Source organism: Mauremys mutica, chromosome 11 (genome assembly GCF_020497125.1).
Source record: "Mauremys mutica isolate MM-2020 ecotype Southern chromosome 11, ASM2049712v1, whole genome shotgun sequence".
Classification (NCBI taxonomy): domain Eukaryota; kingdom Metazoa; phylum Chordata; order Testudines; family Geoemydidae; genus Mauremys; species Mauremys mutica.
In genome coordinates this window covers 1,807,289-1,828,022 of record NC_059082.1, presented here as the reverse complement: position 1 = coordinate 1,828,022, position 20,734 = coordinate 1,807,289, and the positions used below count along the sequence as shown (strand labels likewise).

The window sequence follows — 20,734 nt, the reverse complement described above, 5'->3', positions numbered from 1 at the left end:
CACCCTAATCATGGCTCTGCAAGGCTGGTCAGTGACCTGAAGCAGTCTTGTGGTCAAGGCACAGGGCTTGCACTCGGGATCTGCCCAGCTTTGTGAGCTTTGGTCTGTGATGTTGGTCCAGTCACCTGGTCTCTATGGGTCAGATGTACAGAGGCACTGATGTGCCTAACTCCCATTGAAATCAGTGGAATGAGGCACTGCTTAGTAGGGGCCCAGTGGGATTTTCTAATCAATCTGCATGTTTAGGTCCCCCGATACCTTTAAGAACCTGGCTGCCTGTGCTTGAGTCTAACTATATATAAAATCCACCCCAGGCTGAAAAGCCCCCTGATCTTGAAAAAGAAATGTGAGCTGTCCGGCTGGGTGGCTATTCCAGGCTTGCCCTGTATGGGGTCAGTTTAAGTTCTTGGTGCAGGGTTAGCATTTGGCTTGGAGGATGGCTGGGCAGGAGAGTGGGTTTAAATTTTAACTAGGGCTGTCAAACGATTAAACACAATTATTGCGATTAATCACAGTTTTAATCGTACTATTAAACAATAATAGAATACCAGTTTAAATTTACTATAAATATTTTGGATTTTTTTCTACATTTTCAAATGAATTGATTTCAATTACAACACAGAATACAAAGTGTGCAGTGCTCACATCATATTATTATTTTTATTACAAATATTTACACTGTAAAAAAAGATGAAATATTGTGCAATCTACATGTCAAAACACGAAGGGGCATACGAACGTTTAGCATATGTTGCAATGCCGGCTACAACAGTGCCATGCGAATGCCTGTTCTCACTTTCAGGTGACATTGTACATAAGTAGCAGGCAGCATTATCTCCCATAAATGTAAACAAAATTGTTTGTCTTAGCAATTGGCTGAACAAGACATAAGCCTGAATGGACTTGTAGGCTCTAAAGTTTTACATTGTTTTGTTTTTGAGTGCAGTTATGTAAAAAAATTCTGTATTCGTAAGTTGCACTTTTATGATAATGAAATTGCACTACAATACTTGTATGAGGTGAATTGAAAAATATTATTTCTTGTTTTTTTACAGAGCAAATATTTGTATTAAAAATAATAATATACCATGAGCACTGTACTCTTTGTATTCTGTGTTACAGTTGAAATCAATATATTTGAAAAGGTAGAAAAACATCCAAAAATATTTATAATAAATTTCAATTGGTATTCTGTTCTATTATTGTTGAACAGTGCGATTAAAACTGTGATTAATTGCGATTAATTTTTTTAACCAAGTTAATTTTTTGGGGGTTAATCGCTTGAGTTAACTGCAATTAATTGGCAGCTCTAATTTTAATCCAGTGCTTGAAGAGATTTATTCTTCTCAGATGGCAGAAATTTCAGCCTGCGGGAGATTCTGTTTGTTTGTGGACTCAGGAGCTTCCAAGGACTCAGATGATATTTGGCATGGCCATTGCACATTTAATTCCAGATACTCTTCCTCTGGCCGCAGTTTCTGTGTAAAGTTAACGTGGATTGTAAAGTGTTTCAGCTCTCGTGCAGCCTCTCTTCAGTCTCTCGTGCTCTCCCGTATCCCTTCTGCTAAGAGCATCAGTCTGAGGTCTCTACTGCAGAAACAAGGACGGCTGTAAAGATCAGCACTAGCATTGGGAACAGATGCGAGTCTGACGTTGGGATGGCTCTAAGCCTGAGCTCAGAACAGCCCCACCGTCACCGCTTGCATTGACGGGGACCATTCTTGTTCCCAGGGGGGTGCTAGGCAGTTGACAGGACTGGGAAAGAACAAGCTCCTGTCCCAAACAGCTACATCCCGAAGAATTGTCGGGCGTGACCCAGAGAGGCCAATATCCCAGTCAGAAAGCGGGGGCTGAGGTAGGACAGAGTTACCACAAGAACATCGCCCAGTCACTCTGCCTGGGCACATGCACAGCGGGAGGGTCGGGGGGTCGGCTCTGTGGGTATTGACTCCCTTTGCAGAGGGATTGGAATGAGGAGAGATGGCAAGCGAGGAGTGGGTGGGGGTCTGTGCAGAGAGGGTTGGCCCAGAGCGTGTGCAGGGTGAGAGTGGCAGAAGGAGAGGAAGGGGAACATCACTGGCAGAGAGGAGGGAGTAGGAGGGAATAGCCACATTGGCAGCCTTAGCAGAGAACCATGCACTGGAGGGGCCATGGAGTCTGAACCCTGGGATGGCTCCTCTGGAGCAGGTCGAGGTGTGTTGGAGCTCTGCGGGGAACCTGCACTGGGGATGCCCCTGCAGGGAGAAGCGGCAGATTTTAGTCTCCCGGGGCTCAACGTCTCACACAGCGTCACTGAAATGCGTAGCAGTAACATGACTGGCCCATCCTAAAAGTATCTGTGCTAATGGTCTGCCGTTTCTAGGAATTACACATTATCTACTTAGTGCGTTTGTGGTATTTATGGTGTTCTCTGTAGTTACTCTCTGCATAGGTTGTTTTGTTAAGTGATTATCGTTTACTAAATACAGTAATTTCCAAAACATATTGATTAATTTTAAGTTACACTCAAGTAAGTAAGGCTCCATTCCTGGGACTGAGACCTATCGGTTGAGCAGATGGCCTGTTAGTGATTCATCAATAGCTCCTGTCCAGTTACCTTAAATTAAAAATGAAAACCCAAACGCTGCAGATTATACACATAACTAATGTATGCAGCCATATGACAGGCCTCCTGGTCTTTCCACGCCCTTGTGCTGTGCTCCTTGAAGCATCCTGTCCCTCGTTAGATGTGCAGCTCTTTGGGATGGGAGCTCTGCTGTTTGTCGTTTGTACAGCAGCTGGCACAATGCAATCCCTGTCCAGATTGGTGCCTCGAAGTGCTACCATAGTACGAATAATCATTAACAGCCACACTGAAATTGGTGGGTAAGGACGATTCCTGAGAGTTAGAATTGCAGAATCTAGCCAGGGGCGGCTCCAGGCCCCAGCACGCCAAGCGTGTGCTTGGGGCGGCATGCTGTGGGGGGCGCTCTGCCGGTCGCCGGGAGGGTGGCAGGCAGGCAGGCTGCCTTTGGTGGCATGCCTGCGGAGGGTCCGCTGGTCCCGCGACTCCGGTGGACCTCCCGCAGACGTGCCTGTGGAGGGTCCGCTGGTCCCGCGGCTTCAGTGGAGCATCTGCAGGCACGCCTGCGGGAGGTCCACCGGAGCCGCGGGACCAGCGACCGGCAGAGCGCCCGCCGCGGCGTGCCGCCGTGCTTGGGGCGGTGAAATGTCTAGAGCCGCCCCTAGCCCCAAATAACCTGTAATTTTGGCTGGGGCTGACCTAGAATAGCTGGGAAACCGGTGCAGTGACACATTGATTCGCCGCATTGAGCAAGTTGCTGATCATGCAAGTAACGAACAATGGCAATGAGCTTTAGAGAGAGAGTCTAAGTACAAGCTACTTCCACTCCGGTCACTTACAACATAGCAAATGTTTGCGCCTTACAAAAAAACCAGTGTCCACCTCATCCAGCATGTTTAGAAATCTGGAACTTGGAGGCTGTGGGGTTTTGTGTCTGAGGGTGTGTTCAGAAAGCAAGCTAGCTGAGGGAATGACCCTGCTTCCATTGACGTCAGTGCGCGTTTTGCCATGGATTACGCTGGGAGTTGGGCTAGCCCTGAGGTGTGTTTGAGGTGTTCCTCATCCTTCTGTGCACGCTGGTTCTGTAATTTCTCTGCCTTTCTTTTTACTTCAGAACACAAACAAAACACACCAACCCCCCCTTATCCGTTAACCACACCAGGTACCCAGGATAAAACAGGAATCTGGTTCAGTGCCTAGGGCAGTGCTCGCTGCCCAGGTTTTGCAAATCCCTGCTCCCATCGAAAGGGCCTAGAGCAAGCGGAGAGGAAGCTCAGAGTCATCCCCTAATACAGGATTTTAGCTAGTGCTCCTTCCCCGAGTCCTCACACTGGCGGCTTGCCTTGGGGTCTGTCTACATTGCAGTTAATAGCCTGTGACCGGCCCGTGCCAGCTGACGTGGGCTAAGGGGCTGTTTAACGGCAGTGTAGCCATTGGGGCTTGGGAGAGAGCCCGAGGACCCTGCAAGGTGGGAGGATCCCAGAACTCGGGCTGGAGCTGGACATATCAAGGCGCTGTTGAAGAACTGGTGCGCATAGAAGGAGAATCGGGCTCACGCTAACAGAAAACTGTAGGGTTTTCATGGTGGTTTCCATCTTCCAAGCAGTTTCCAAACCCTCGTGTGAGATGAGTCAGCATTATTATCCTCATTTAACAGATGTGGAAACCGAGGCAGGACACGGTTAAGTGACTTGCATGAGGTGTCAGATGGAGTCATTGTCAAAGCTGGGATTAGAGATCCCTGGCTCCGTAACGCAACAAAGAGATACCTTGGACCAATCTGTGTCCTTAGTTTTACCTGCTTTTACAGGACCGTCATGTGCCAACGCCTCTGTCACTAAACAGGGGTTACGTTGCACATCTGCATGGTGTTAAAGACTTGAGGATTGTAACATCTTCTGGTTTGTTTAATTAAAAAAGAGTGAAAGAATTACAGCCAAGCTGTAATTGTATTGTGAGCTGGAGCGTCCTTTGCCAGCTATTCTTGATGGCGCATAGCGCCTTTCATGTGTTTATTGGTTATGCAAATATCATTAGCCCTTCAAAAGAGGAGTGCTCCAGCGTGGCTAGAGGGATTTCGGACCTTGTTCCCAAACGCACGCTCGCTCCTCTTGTGCTAGCCTTTGTCAGCGTCCAGCAACACCAGCATTTCTTAGATCTACCAGGCTCCTGGGCAAAGGAAAAGCTGCTTCTGCTGTATATTAAAACACCAGTTGAGTAGCAGGTACTTGTTTTTCATTGCTGTCTCACATCAATACTCCTAAGGCTCTGAAGTGAAAAATAAAAGATAATTTTACTTTCATTACAGCAGTGAATTTGCACTGTTGCATTTTAAATACTTGCCTGAAAACTTCCCCAAGAACTGGTTAGTTTTCATTGATTGGGAACTGTATTTACACAGTAGACAAATTAGCAAAGATTGTCTCATCTCTCATTCACTTACTCAAAGGGATTCTTCCCGTCTTCTTCCTTTCCCTTTTAAATGTAATGTTTAAAATACAAAAATGCACAGTTGAGATTCACACACAAAGAACAATTTTAAAATAGCCTCCTGGATGTGCTCAGAACCTCTGTGCAGACTTCCACGCGCCATAATCCCTGGATGAGTAGAATTCCACATAGTCAGATGTGTTGGAACAGCAGGTAGGATCTGTCTGTCTGAACCCCACCAAGGCACAAGATACCCAGAATTATGACTCTCCAACCCAATACACGGTTCTTCTTGATTCAGCATAATGATAACACTTTGCACCTACACTTTGTCATCAATAGATAACACTTTGCACCTACAAATCAGTGTTATCTGTTGATGACAGCAAAGGACACGCAGCTAAGACTTCTAAGTCCAGTTTCTGACTATCACTGTTTCCTGCTATGATTAAGAAAAGTCATCACAATGTGCCTCAGTTTCCCCCTCTGTATAACTGGTGAGGTATCTGCTGCACAGGGTTGTGGTTTATTAGATCAGGCCTGGAACACGCATGTGAAATGGAAAGAAGTGCATTCACTTCACAGTATAAAAAGCTCAGGCAGGAGGCATCTCAACTTTTGTTTCGGGGATAACCGGTAAGAAGACAGGCTATCGTCTGAGTGTGGGAGAGCAGCAGTAATGCTGGTGTGATTACATTGTTTGTAAGCCACTGCCAGGGGGTCTGATACACACTGGGGCCTATTCACCCATGAAGGTTCGTCATTGAACAGTGGTGATTCACTGCTTAGCCTTGGATTGATCAAACAGTCCTCAGGTTCCACATCATGTGTCACAAAGGAGAATAACCATCTTGTTCTAACAAGCCCCCTCAACCCACTTATCACCTGGTTTTGATCCGAAAAGATCAATACACGAAAAGATCAATACACGAAACGTTAACAAATAAACGTGGGGATGACAGCAGCCCAGGACTCCCACACGAGTGAAAGCGGCGGAGATGAGAAGGGAGCCCAGCAGTTATGCTGTTGTATATAAAAACCTCGCTTGACTCTGTTAAAACTTCTGGGAATTGTGTGGCTAAATCCCCTGCATACGGAAGGGACTAGAGAGCAGGATGGTGGTTTTTCTTGGACTGATATGTGCTCTGCGGATAGCTAGGCAGCTGGGTGAATTTTGATCCCCCACCGCTCTGTTCTTGTTTTGTCTTGCTGACATTCGTTCCAATTCAGGCTCTGAGAAAAGACATTCGACCCTCTTCTGGAAGTGTCCGATTCCCTTCTAAAGCAGAGTGACAGCGAGGACGCTTCTGATTTTCGACCCTGATGGCAATCCAGCCTACCAAAGCAGGGTTTGCCAACGACTGCAAGGGGCCTGATTGCAGGGCTGTGTTAGAAAGAACCACCCCACCATCTGGCTTCCTGCAGAGTGTTACCATGCCAGAGCTCGCTGAAATGGCTATTTTCAGAGCCATTGGCCCACTTGGTTTTGGATTGGGATATGGAGAGGAAAGAACCCTGTCGGTTAGTTGCTTCTCTCTCTCCCTCTGCATGACAGCTGGTGAGACTTGCAGTTGCAGTCTTCATATTCTGGCATTTCGTCTGTGTCTCTCAGCACAGGTGGCCTTTCAGTGGTTTGCTAGAAAGCTGTTTAATAGTAAATGATGCTGGTCTAAGTGTTATTACAGTGGAGTAGTGATTAGAATCCCAAATCCCATTATTAATGCTCATTAGCTTGTAACACACGTGAGACACTGTGGCTGGCAATTTTCATGTGAGACGCTTCGAGCAGCCTCAGTGAGTGGAACTAGTGAACGCAGGCCAGAGTGCTAATGCTGTAACCGTGTCGATATCGCTGCCTTGCCTTTTCTATCAGCCAGCGCAGCCGCCGCCAGGGCCCCGGATAGCATCGTTACCGTGTGAACGCTGCAACCGCAGACTAAACGTGCAGAGTAATCTTTGAGCTCTCTTGCTGCTTTTTCCTCCTCATTTGCCAGTTTGATGCTTATTCATCTGGGAAAGCCAAAGGGAAAAAAGTTGGAGGCTACAATTAGCTTATGGTGGCATCATCTCCAGCGTGAAGTCATTATACTTTTTCCGAGGGACAAGCAAGGCAAGACTCGTTTCACAGAACGCCTTTTCTAGTGCCAGCAGCAAAGAGTCCTGTGGCACCTTATAGACTAACAGACGTATTGGAGCATGAGCTTTCGTGGGTGCCTCCGAAGAAGTGGGCGTTCACCCACGAAAGCTCCTGCTCCAATACGTCTGTTAGTCTATAAGGTGCCACAGGACTCTTTGCTGCTTTTACAGATCCAGACTAACACGGCGACTCCTCTGATACTTTTCTAGTGCCAGTAAATGTGGACACATTGAAAATTTTATTATTTTCTAACTAGTAGCCCAGGGGGCTTGTTTTCCCTTTAATTCCTTGCCTCACATTTAGAGGGGCATTAGCAGAGCTCATTCATTTGCCCACAGTTGTTACAGTGGAGAAGGTGCTTAAAGCTGTGGCTGTTTAATACACTTTGTGCAGTTCTTGTTAAATAGCCACGCGTCTGAGTGGGAAGAGCACTCTGGGAGCCAGGAATTCTTGGGTTTGTTCTTGGCTTTGCCTCTGCCATGCTGGACCGTGTCTCTAACCAGCTTGTGACCATGTTAGCTAGAGAACGAGTTCCAGCTAGAGATGAGTCCAAGCTGCCAGGTTCAGCTTTGGCTCTAAACCGTACTAAAGTTTGGGGCGTTTGGATCCAGGCTTGTGGCTTGGCTCTAATTGATCTCACAGGCGTTCCCAGCGTCGGAGGGGTTCAGAGTGTTTGCCGGAGCTGTAAACTGGGGCAGGGATCGTCGTTTCGTTAGGTGTGAATGGACAGTGCCCAACACAAGGGGGCCCTGCTCCCTGAGAGCTCCTGTAATAACTCACTCAGATCTAGGGGGCTGGTTTCAGAATTTCAGTTGGTGGGTCTCAGCCTTTCCTGGACTGTCACTCGTGTCTGCTGCCACAGGTCAGAGTTCCAGGACCCACCTCCCATCCAGCCATAAAGGGAAGGAAGGTGATTACAAACCCCCCCGGGCGAGGATCCTCCTTGCCGAGTGCGGATGTGTAGAGGAGAGGGAGCAGAATCATGGCTCCAGCCCATCACGCACGGGCCAGCAGAGGGGTAGCACATGGCACCATTTCCTTTGCAGGCCGCAGTAAATTACCACCCCCAGCATAAGAAGGGGGCTCTGGGAGCCACCGTCTGACTCACAGTTCGTCTAGAGAGGCTCCTGCACCGCTCCTCCCTCAGAACTGCCCGTGTGACAGAGCAGAAGCCTAAAGCATTGAGGGAGAGTCAGCCTTGCAAGGCCTCGCTTGGCCAGTCCGTAACAGAAGTGTTGGGAACCCACATGCCCTGTTTGTGTGTCATCCAAATTCCTTTAAATAAAGGGGTTACAAGGCGGGTAGCAGGTGTCCTGTAGTTCTGTAGCTGTGACGCTGCTTGTTCTGCTGAGGATCCCAGCCATGGGATGGGTGGAACGGAACAAAGAAACTGTCAATAATGGATACTTGAGACACAAGCGTCATTGGAAAAACAGGGGATTCCCTCCCCTCCCCCCAGTCTCATTTTTCAGCTGGGGTCTGACAACTTTTTCTTCACATTTCACTTCCTTTTAAGATTATTTAAAACCCTCCTCAGGTAAATCACAGACTATCAGGGTTGGAAGGGACCTCAGGAGGTATCTAGTCCCACCCCCTGCTCCAAGCAGGACCAATCCCCAACTAAATCCAGCCTGACCATAAAAACCTCTAAGGAAGGAGATCCCACCACCTCCCTAGGGAACCCATTCCAGTGCTTCACCATCCTCCTCCTGAAAAAGTTTTTGCTAATAGCCAACCTAAACCTCCCCCACTGCAACCTGAGACCATTGCTCCTTGCTCTGTCATCTGCCACCACTGAGAACAGCCCCTTTGGAACCCCCCTTCAGGTAGGCTGCTAACAAATCCCCCCTCACTCTTCTCTAAATAAGCCCCTTAGAGCTGTAAAGACGTTTGGTTGCGTAAGAGGGAACAAAAAAGGCACTAAATACAGTGGCCACATCTTAGCTGCACTTAATGTTTGCACGGCCCTTCGGGGCCCTGTTCAGCCAGGACCTGCAGCATGGGCCGAACTTGAGCAGTTCCACGGAAACCCTCCAAGCCCTTCTCAGACACTGTCAAATCAATCCCCAGAGTTTCCCTGGGGGGTGGGTAAATTATTCCCGGTTATAGATTGGGGAACCTAGGTCGTGCCGCAAATCAGTGTCTCCGCTGGAGCCCTGCCACTGACCACTACCCACTGCTGCCTCCCGAGGCCACCTTTTACTCGGGGTGCCTCTACACTGCAGCTGGAGGTGGAGGAACGTGCGCTGGCTTTGATCCAGCTAGCATGCGAAACACAGCAGGGTAGCTCCCGCCAGACCCAGTCGCTAGCTCAGGTTGAAAGCACCTTTAGAGATGGGGGGGGGGATCCGGAGTTGGGTTAGGGCAAAACTAAAGTTGTAGCTTGAGCTAAGAGTGCAGCTAAGGCGCCCTTAGCACCGTGTTCTCTTATGCACAAACCCTCATCTTGTTACATGCACCAGCCTTGCGCAATCACCTTTTGAACGATAGCTGCCGTACTCCCCAGGAAGAGCTCTCTTGGTGTGTGATTGTCCCTTGATCTGTGTTCATGCTGCTAGCTTGAATCACGGAGAAGAGCTCCTTGGTGGGAAGATGTTACATACAGTACAGTGCAGGCCTCAGATAAATGAATGCACAGTCGTCTGGTGCTGACTAGAGGGGAGCTGGAGACCTGTCCTTGTGGGTGGGAGATTTGTATATCTCATTCTGATCAGAATCAAAAGCCCACAGACTAAAGCACACCCGAGGAATTAAAAGATCGTCTGGGTTTAAACGTTGCTGTGCAGAGTTGGTCTTTTCCTGCTCTTATTGTTTTAATATTTAAGGCTTTGTACCCAGCAGTCTGTGGGGACCGGTTAGTGAGGGACTACAGACAGGGCTGAACCGCAGCCGCACACGTGGACACCTCTGAACTTTTCTTTTGGGCTGGGCCAGGGTGGCGTAGAAGGTTTGTGAAATTTGCTGCTTTGGCCTCTCTAGCAGATTCCATACCCGAGGACACCGTCTCTGCTGTGGTTTTCCTCTTTTGTCTTGCTGTTACTTTGTGCATTGAAGTGAACTGATGGGGTTAAACACATTCTAGGTCCTGTGGGGTGATTTCATGGCCAGAGACCTACGAGCTGTGAGGGCTCCAGAGGGTCTGCAGCTGACGCAAAGAATCGCAGCCAGCTGTTTAGTAATTTTTATGGCTGGGATGTTATAGTATGTTTATCTATGATGCAGAAATTTGTCCGTGTAGGCTGCAGAGGTTACTGCAGCAGCTAATCAAGAAGCTGAGCTTTGTTGCTTAAAATGCTCTAGGAAGTGTCTTAAAATTGTGGTTTTTCCATCCTTGTCTAATATTGGAACGGGTAACAAGAAATTCTAGGATTTCTCCCAGCCACTTCCAACATCAGTCTGTACGTTACGCTGGCATAAGCTATGTGGGTGACTGCTAAACTGTAATTTTTCCAGCTGTGCTAATGATAGCAACTGATTGAGTGCCCCTCGGTGCACAGTAGCCCAGTAGCAGTCTGTCTGCAGGACCTTTGTCAGTCACAAGTGTGCGATCAGCAATTTATAATAATTGTCAAACTGATTGAGTGAAGGTGGCTTCTTACTGTTTGCAGTCTTGCACAGGAAGTTGGATTTTTTTGTTTCGTTTGTGCTGCAGCAAAGATTGATTAGGGAAAAGCAACTGCTGAAAGGATCCATGGCTGAATCAGACTTCCGTGGGTACAGTTACTCCTGAGTCACCCCAGTGGGAGTGAGGTCAGAATTGGCCCTTACATTACAGAGTTTTGTTATGTGCTGTACAAGGCTCGGGCAAGGGTTTGACTCCATTTCTGCTTTGTCAGAACTGCTTGTCTCGTCTCTAGACACAATTGTTGCAATTGCAGCGCAAAGTTATGGTTAACGCTAATCGCTGCCAGTCTGTCAGTTCAATTGCATGTTTTTCCAGTGTCATCAAACTGCAGTGACATTCGGAACGCAACAAACAATTTAGCTGCACTTGAAAGGTGACAGCAGGTGAAGTGTGAGATGAAAGAAGCAAACGGGGAGGCCAGAGACATCCTGAGAAGCATCACTTGACACTTGCAGAATGCGTTGCATTGTTATGCTGCCATCGCATGTAAAGCAGTGGGATTCCCACACCTCGCACAATGTCCTCACTTGAGGCTGGACAGTAAAAGATTCATGGCAAGGGACAGAGCGGTCACCATCTCTCTCCCAGCCTTCCACTCCGGAGGTATCAACAGTGGGGAATGAATGGTTAGAGGCTTCCAGGGCGCCTGGATAATTAGCAAGGATGAGGGCTGTGCCTCATTTAGTGGTGGACCCCAGGAGCTCAATCTATTTAGCTTTCGCTTTAACAAAGGAAAGGTGAAGGGGTGACTTGATCCTAGTCTGTAAGTACCTACCTGGGGAACAAATATTCGATAATGGGCTCTTTAACCTAGCAGAGAGAGGTCTGATGCAATCAGAAGCTGAAGCTAGACAAATTCAGGCTGAAAATAAGGTGTACATTCTTAACGGCGAGAATAATTAACCCTGGGAGCAGTTTGCAAAGGGTCATGCTGGATTCTCCATCACTGACCATTTTAAAATCACAGTGGGAAGTTTTCCTATAAGCTCTGCTCTAGGAGTGATTTTGGGAAAAGTCTCTGGCCTGTGTCACCCAGCAGGTCAGATGAGATGATCACAACGGTCCCTTCTGGCCTTGGGATCTATGAATCTACGTTACTCTGTACAGATTGATAACAGCCTCTTCCCACACGCTGACTTTAGTGACTGAAACTGAGCCTGGTGAAGATTTCCTAGGCTCTGAAGCAGGATGTATTTTATTTAACACTGTGCCCTTACTGCCTCATGTCTGATAGTCAGTTTCCCTCTGTGCAGTAGCAGGGGGAGAGAGCCACAGACACTAACTGCACTGGCTCTAATGACATGCGCGTCTCTGTGTAACTCTGTGTTGGAGTGGTGTATGGTGTGGAGAGAAGAAAGCACGCTGTGGGTCTGGGGCTCTCTTTGTACAGCACCGAGCACAGCGGGGCCTGGTCCATGACCAGGCTCCTAAGTGCTATGATGATAATAATTAATAATGAATGAATGCCGTGCTCTACAGTGTAATGAAGTCAGGGTTATGTCAACTGGTGATGAAAGCCAGACAGCCAGACAGCCAGTGAAGGAGGATCATCTGGGAAGGCTGAAAGATTGCATTACATACAGCACTGGGCCTGTTCCTCTTCCCATTCACGCACGGAGATCTTGCATTCAACAAATAAGTCCTTTTAGTCTAACTTGACGTGCACAGAAACAGCAGCTCTCCCACAAGACCTGGGCTTGAGCTGCCAGTTCTGAGCTTTCATCCGCCACTTGCCAGACCTGTTTCCTCGGCTTGGTTCCCCCTTGTGGCGCGTGAGGCCATGACAAAACCACTGTGTGTGGAGGAACTCACTGGAGGGCAGGAGGCTGCTACTTGGTGAGCTCCCTCTCTGCTGATTTCAGGGCCAAGCCACATGGCCTCCTCACCCTGATCACTTGATACCTGTGAAAGACAGTGGTGCAGCAGATTACGAGGGATCACAGGTCCCCAACCCAGGCACCCGGGTCCCCAGTGCTCAGACGGTGGCCACCACCCAGCAGCTTGCCGGAGCCACTGGAGTTAGCTTTCCAAGGGCTCCGCCCACACCGCTCCTGATTGGCAGAGACGTACAGCCCCACCGATTGGCTCGGACACACTACTTAAGCCAGAAGGAGGCACAGGAAGCTGTTTGAGCAAGCAGGGGAATCTGCGACTGGCTGCCATTTTGACCGTCTCCTCGCCTGACTCCTGAGCACTGTCTTCCTGTCTGGCGGTGGTGCCTGCCTTCTTATCCCAGATCCTCCTCCATGCCTGGTCCCTGCCTTGCTCCAGGTCTCTGCTCCTCTGCCCTCCCCTGGTCTCTGACTCTGGCTTGACCCTTGGTTTGACTTCTGACTCTGTCTCCAATTCTGACACCCCATCCCACCCCAGCTCCACTTTCTGGCTCCCAACTCGGACCACCGGGCCTGACTGCCCATGTCGTGCTCCTCATACTGATATAATGGAGAGCAGTGTGTGACAATGGACACCGGCAGCCTGGGGGAAACAATCTGCCCAGAGCTCCCTGGCAGCCTGATCCTGCACCATTAGGTCAAAGGGAGTTTTTCTCAATCAAGACTTATGTCAACAGATTATTGCAGATTAATTTTCCTAAACCCCTCCATGTGCGTGTGTATGTGAGATTGCTCTCCAGCCCTTACCCCTCACTCAGCTCCCTGGCTATGTCCTTGGGGGACTGAACCATGTAGTAAATCCTGGGAACAGCTGTGCCTTGTGGGAAGAGGTGTGTCCTGTGTTAATTAATCAGTCTATTATGACAGCCATTTATTTGTTCCATCACTGTGATGTCTGGGTGACTCGGCTTGGCGCCCACTGTGTGTGGAACTTCAGGAGTCGTTAGAGAGACAGGAGGCCCTATCCTATCGCAGTTCATCATGCAACACACGCGAGCAGATACCATGGTGATGAGCATAATATTAAAGCATAGACTCATGGGCAGATTTACTGCAGAGAAGGTTAAAGGTGTGTGGAAAGAGTGCAGGGTCTGCGTCAGGAGCAGCGGTAATGGTGCCTGTGTAATGGAAAGAGTTTGTATTTGGTGATGAACTTCCTTCTCTGTTGAGTCGTCTTTGTGTGCCTGAGAGTGACAGAGGGGCAACCCTGCGAGTTCCTTTGATACACAGGGATGTCGTGGGGTTGGTGACCAGTTCCAGAAGTGCTGTCTTGGCAGATGACCATTTACCATTCTTTGCGTGAGTCTCTCCTTTCCCCACTGAAGCAGAGTGTGAAGGAAGAGGGTCAGGACAGGCAACTGAAGTAGCAAATTCACTTTCAGGGAACCTGATTCACTGACATTCTAAGAAAGTTTTAGTCCTTTTGTGGTGCTACAATGAAGTTGGCCAGTTAATTCTCCCCAGAGTTTAAAGTATCATTTAAAGCTATTCTAAACTCCTGTGGTGATGTCGTATCAGAGCCCATCCAGCACGATAAACTGCTAACGCAACTGCTGATGGAAGGCTCTGAGATTATGCAGCTGTCGGCTTGGACAGCCCCAGAATCGCATTTAAAATTTCATTCTTGGAATACACTGAGTATGGTTAGGTAGGGCTCTGATATTGCACGTGAAAGTGGAATTTTACTTTTATAGTGTCATTAATATTGAAGTTATATGCTAGAGCTAGAGATAATGCTGCAGCTGGAATTACTAAATGTAATTATCATGAGCAAGGAGGTGTCCTACAGCCAAATTAATAGCTGATACCAAGCCAAGTTTTGAGAGTGTCTCATTTCTGATGCTTAAGTGTGACTTTTGCACCGGAGTTGGAAATTGCTTGGGAAGTGATGTGAGTTCTCCTCCCCCAAAATTAGAGAGAGTCTGGAATCAGAACCGTAGATCTGACCACTCCTGAACTCTGGGAAAGTCTGGATGGATCCCGTATGATTAGAGATGACCATTTATATCATTGATATTACCACGATTATACAATTACCATAAATCTTGTACAAAGTGTACCATGTGGTTCTCAACCTATTTATCATTGTAGGCTGCAGGTTGAGAACCAAGCACACCTCACCCAACTCTCCCCACAGACCCCTAGCCCAGAGCCTGCTGCCCAGAGACCACTCCACAGCTGACAACCCCAGACCCCCACCGGGCAGCCTGGACCCCACTGTATGGCCTGGTGGCCTTTAGCACACAGCTGGGCTGCAGCTGTGTCCTAATCAGGCCACATGCGGCCTAGGGGTTGAGAACTGCTGATGTAAGGTGTCCATGGAAAAGTTACAGCCTGTCAACTATGACCATCCTGGTTAAATCCACATATCATCTTTATAGCCTTAGTTATGAATATTGGCTGTGGACTTGTGTCTTAGACCTGTGTTGTATTCCTGGGTGACACCCTCCAGATACATTTACAACAGGGCTAGACAGCTAGGGGTTGATGGCCCATCAAGGACACTCCACTCTCCCAATGGGTCATCGAAGAAACTCATCCCACCCAGATAACTCTTCCTGCGGATGCCTCAGACAGCGAGGAGCCAATGGCCACCCCCTGTGATTCAACAAACCATGAAAGGACATATGATAGGCTCATGTGACCCCGGACTCCATCTGGAGACAGTAACTGTCCATTCACCAGGGCTTTGTTTGGGACAGGAAATTTCCCAAATTACCTGAGACATCTCCATCTTGCCTCTTTCCTGCTCCAATTCTCTGGACTCTGGATTTACAAATAAAAGGAGCATCTTGAACTATGGATCCACCTTCCAATCTTTTGGATGGTACCAGACAGACTTTATAAGCCAGCCGTCTCTGCCATCATTGCTACACACCTGATACGAGGACTTTGCAATCATTTGAATGTATATGATCTACTAGCCATTTATAACTCTCTGCTCGTTTACTGTTAAATCTTTAGTTGGTTTACTGAAGATTGGCTGACACCGTAATATTTGGGTAAGCTCTGAAATACATCTTGACGTGGGGGTAAGTAAGTGTCTGATCCTTTGGGATTAGAATGAACCTCACCTATGGTGAAATGGGTTTTCCATAACCTCTCACTATATTAGATTGGGTTGCCTGGATGGGAGCCAGGGGCTGGAATGCCTCCAGGGGATGGTGTTTGGCTTCTGCTTTAACCACTCTGGTACTGCAGAAGCTCTTTTGTTATTCGCTGGGTGAATCTAATTATAGCGCAAACCACCAGCTTTGGGGATAGTCGGCCATCAGCGTGGCCTATCCCAGGCACCTGGTCACAGATCCAATTCCAGATCTGAACTCTGCGGCCTGAACGCCAATGCCATAAGCTGGGGCAGTGTCACTTGGCTAGATGAGACCAGAAGCAGGCAGAGATGTAGCTGTGGATCTGCTCTTCTTTACTGCTGAGTCTCAGTGCTGTCAATGGAGATTTCTCTAATGGGCTTCAGGGGATAGGCACACAGTATCTCCAGCCAGAAAATACAAGAGTGGGAGACAACAGGCTGGATTTGTAAATATTTAACTCCTCCCTTGAACGTCTGCAGTGTTTGTAAATAGAGCGAAGTGCTGACTAGCATCCATGCCCAGGTTTTTATGTTCTGTGTTATCGATATGTGTGAGAGGGATGAACACCAAATCGTCTGTAGTAGAGGTTAGCGGCAGAGGCCCTGCAGGGAGCTCACAGAGACCTTCAGGAAAGCTTCATAAAGAAGCAGCAATGGTGAGGACTAGACATTAGTTGATGCCATTCTGGCCGTGGGTTCTGTTGTGCACACTGCCGGCCATCGCAGCTTCAGGGCGTCTGTGGCATTGGTGTGTTGCTGCTGCTATCAGAGGAGGGAATTTTTATATTGAGCTGCCTCTTGCATACGTTAGTGAATGGGGGTGTTTATTGTGCTAGTCAGATTGTCACAGACGAAACTCATCGGAGAGAAAACAAACATGTACAAAGTGCGATTCGCAGCTCCCCGTCCCCGGGGAGAGCAGCTGATGTGGTTTCTGTCACTCTGGGCCAGGTAAATCCCTGGTGTAACTCTCCAGGAGCCAGTGGAGTTACACCAGGAATAAATGTGGTCCTTTGTATTCATGGCAAACCAATGAAGGGGAAAGGTAGCTCAACAACCTTTTCCTCTCATTGCTGAACGCTAGTGCAGAACAGAACGCAGTGCCGAGGGCCCAGTCCTGCTCCCCTAGGAGTCCACAGGAAATTCTCAGATCAGGTAGGGGTGCTAGATGATACAATGATGAGCACTACAGAGAGCTAAGTCTCATAGACTCATAGACTTTAAGGTCAGAAGGGACCATTATGATCATCTAGTCTGACCTCCTGCACAACGCAGGCCACAGAACCTCACCCACCCACTCCTAAGTCGATGGAACAGACATGATTTCCTCTGACAAACATGCCCTACACACGTTCTCTGTGGTTTCCTCCTGTGTGGGAAAGCCCTGCACATGTTAAGCATATGCTTTCAGGAGCAGTGTTATTTCTAGTTTGCCCTTGGGGGACGGGCTCAGCTCTGGCCGAGGAGGGGCCCCTCTGCCATGTAGGTCATGGCTACAATGCTTGGGGGCCTTTGGCCTGGGAGGAAGGGGATGGGCAGCAGGGTGTTTCCACTCATAGATAGGAACCTCTCCAATTTGTCTATGTGGATTTGTTCACAAAACTTGCTCCAGTTCCATTTTGTGTTACCATAATTAGAACAAAGTTGAAAACCAGTTTACTGGTCCTTCAATGTTTTGAAAATCATATAAAATGTGGCTCATGGTTACACAGACTCTAGTTAACACTTTAGCTAATGGCAATGTGCACTGTTAATTAGATTCAAAGGGCAGACTGCTGGTGCCCCCAGGTTTGACTAATTTCACTGGGAGGAGGTGGCTGTTGATAAATTATTCTGAAACATTCTTGTCTGTTCAAATGAAGCTTTTCCTCACTGTCTTTTTTAACTCACATACACACACACACACACTGCATATTTCAACATAACCCACTGCATAATCAGCAAAGAGATGCAAAGTTTCTAAAACGTTCTGCACACACAGTAGTGGACTCACTTGTCTTTCTCAGCTCTCAGTTCTCAATATGTTGAAACAGTCTTTTCAAATGGTATGTTCTGAATCAACCATTATATTTAACGCCCTTCGCGACAGTGTCACAGACACTTTACAAACAGATCAATAATGGTTGCAACAGGAGAGTCTTCAGACTTGATTTAAACTTAGTTCATGACTCAGTGAGACCGGTTTGTGCTGCAAGTGAGTTCCGGCGGGTAAGGGTGGAAAGAAAGAAGAACAGTTACCAATTGGTGCAGCGCTAACTGAGAGCTGTCAAGAATTACTCAGGTCTACAGCGGAGGCCAGGCCTTAGGGGAATGCTGGCTAGGAAACTGTGGGGGGAAGGAATGAGACTGCAAAGAGTAGCCTTGTAGGCAAGCAGAAACATCCATGGCATCATCATAAAAAAGTGCCAGTGAAGTTCTCGCTGCGTACGAAGACTGTGCTCGCAGATCCTGGCTCTGGAGAGAATTCTGCCTCTGGAGGTTTGTGCAGACTGCAGGTGTGTAAGGCAGGTATCAGAACAGGGAAAGTAGTAGAGAATGAAAGACCGTGCGGCAAGGTCGTAAAGGAGACAGCCTGGTCACAAGGCAGGAGAATTCTAGGGACAGCAGAGTGACAGTTTCCCAGTAGGAGCAACATGAGTCTCTGAAGAAAGCTCAGAGTAAGTGACCACCCCAGGTTACAAGCTTTTCGAAGCAGCAGAACAGAACGAGCACTGATTTCCATGCCCAGCGGACTCCACTTGGTGTCCAGGTCACTCTGCCATTCTCCCCTGGACACAGCAGCTGGATTTCCACAGGCTCATTCTCTGCTGGAGCCAGAGCTTCACACCCCGTGTGTCTCAAGCAGAGTCCCTCTCCTTGTCCCCATCACTGCTGACTTTCCTCTATGACTGCATGAGACACTAGTAACCTGCTGCAGCAGGATGGGAGCCAATTAAATGCAGCAGACTTGCAAATGGAATAGACCCTGACATGCGTTTATACTTGGAAACACAGGCCTGCTGTTGCAAGGGGCAGGGGACAGCCCTTCCATTACTGCTCCAGCCGGATTCTGGGATGCTTGTTGCTAGCCCTTTGGAAAGGTCAGACACCGCAGCCAGTGCAGGCTGATGTGGAGTAAGCAAATAATTTCAGTATTTGCATAATTCCAGCCTGAACTTCTTAACTCTTTAAATGAAGCACAATTGATTTAAAATGCAGTGACATTTACCATAATGTATCAAACACCAGAAACATGCTAGAGACAGACCTCTAGGGGTTCCCTGATTGCCTGGCCTATTTCTGGTGAGTGATTATTTGATCAGATAACAACATATTCATTAAATGGATTTGTAGGAAAATAGGATCCTGTGTTATCTTAAAGGAGCCCTGTCAGCTGTCAGAAGCAACATTTGATCTGCGCAAGATGAAAAGCAGTAAAGCACAGCTCATGCTGACTTCAGAACGCAAACACAGCCAGGTTACCGAGTGTGTCTGGCAAGGCAAAGAGGTGCTGGAGTGCTTTCAGAACTAGCATACCACGAACAAGACTGTGCCAGACGGACTGGCCCGATCCAGTGCCGGTGGTGCACTGGCTCCAGATTCTCACTGGTACAAGTCAGAGCAGAATCTGGCCCACTAGCTTTTTCTCTTTTTTCTCTTGGTAAGTAAGAACTGCAGTGAGAGAAACCCTGGCAAGCTCTACGCCTGGAGTCGTTTCCAAGAAAACTGCCGGGGCCAGGTAGCAGGGCTTGAGATTTCCAAATGTGACTTGTGATTTTTGGGTGCCCAACCGGAGCCGTTATAAAGGGGCTTGATTGTCAGAGCATGCTGAGCACCTGCTCTCTGGAAATCAGCCATTTTGGAATCATAGTGCTGGGTTGGGAGCATCATATGTCAGCTTCCTGCCTCTGGAGACTTGGGGCCGGATGCTGTGGGCACCTTCAGTGGGTGTTGAGAGCACTCAGCACCGCATGGGATCCGTGTGTTCTGGTTCTAATTAGGTTAGAAGTGAACCTAACATTAGGGATCTATTATCGACCACCTGACCAGGACAGTAATAGTGATGATGAAATGCTAAGGGAAATTAGAGAGGCTATCAAAATTAAGAACCCAATAATAGTGGGGGATTTCAATTATCCCCATATTGACTGGGAACATTTCACTTCAGGACGAAATGCAGAGATAAAATTTCTCGATACTTTAAATGACTGCTTCATGGAGCAGCTGGTACGGGAACCCACAAGGGGCGAGGCGACTCTAGATTTAATCCTGAGTGGAGCGCAGGAGCTGGTCCAAGAGGTAACTATAGCAGGACCGCTTGGAAATAGTGACCATAATACAATAGCATTCAACATCCCTGTGGTGGGAAGAACATCCCAACTGCCTACCACTGTGGCCTTTAATTTCAAAAGGGGGAACTATACAAAAATGAGGGGTTAGTTAGACAAAAGTTAAAAGGTACATTGACTAAAGTGAAATCCCTGCAAGTTGCGTGGGCCCTTTTTAAAGACACCATAATAGAGGCCCAACTTCAATGTATACCCCAAATTAAGAAAAACTGTAAAAGAACTAAAAAAGAGCCACCGTGGCTTAACCACCATGTAAAAGAAGCAGTGAAAGATAAAAAGACTTCCTTTAAAAAGTGGAAGTCAAATCCTAGTGAGGCAAATAGAAAGGAGCACAAACGCTGCCAACTTAAGTGCAAGAGTGTAATAAGAAAAGCCAAAGAGGAGTTTGAAGAACGGCTAGCCAAAAACTCCAAAGGTAATAACAAAATGTTTTTTAAGTACATCAGAAGCAGGAAGCCTGCTAAACAACCAGTGGGGCCCCTTGATGATGAAAATACAAAAGGAGCGCTTAAAGATGATAAAGTCATTGCGGAGAAACTAAATGGATTCTTTGCCTCAGTCTTCACGGCTGAGGATGTTAGGGAGATTCCCAAACCTGAGCTGGCGTTTGTAGGTGACAAATCTGAGGAACTGTCACAGATTGAAGTATCAGTAGAGGAGGTTTTGGAATT

At 47.8% G+C, this 20,734-nt stretch overlaps 1 protein-coding gene and 1 long non-coding RNA gene across 8 annotated transcripts in view; one reads left to right on the top strand and one right to left on the bottom strand.

Annotated features, from left to right (window-relative positions):
* FRMD5 (FERM domain containing 5) overlaps positions 1 to 20,734 on the top strand; it is a 283,379-nt gene that overhangs the window by 180,079 nt on the left and 82,566 nt on the right. The window contains exon 1 of one of the 6 annotated variants that reach the window (XM_044980466.1): positions 13,596 to 13,716. The exons of the other annotated variants lie outside the window; for them this stretch is intronic. The gene's annotated coding sequence lies outside the window, so the exon portion shown is untranslated. Of the gene's footprint in view, positions 1 to 13,595; positions 13,717 to 20,734 lie in introns of those variants that run through there. 6 annotated transcript variants of the gene reach the window in all.
* LOC123344349 lies at positions 4,648 to 13,482 on the bottom strand. Of its 2 annotated transcripts, none has more exons than XR_006572528.1 (3): positions 13,395 to 13,482; positions 12,568 to 12,657; positions 4,648 to 4,831 (listed from the first exon to the last, which is right to left on the bottom strand). It is a non-coding gene; the product is annotated as an uncharacterized LOC123344349 (long non-coding RNA). The 2 variants fall into 2 exon arrangements; XR_006572529.1 differs by lacking the exon at positions 4,648 to 4,831 and adding an exon at positions 6,888 to 7,003.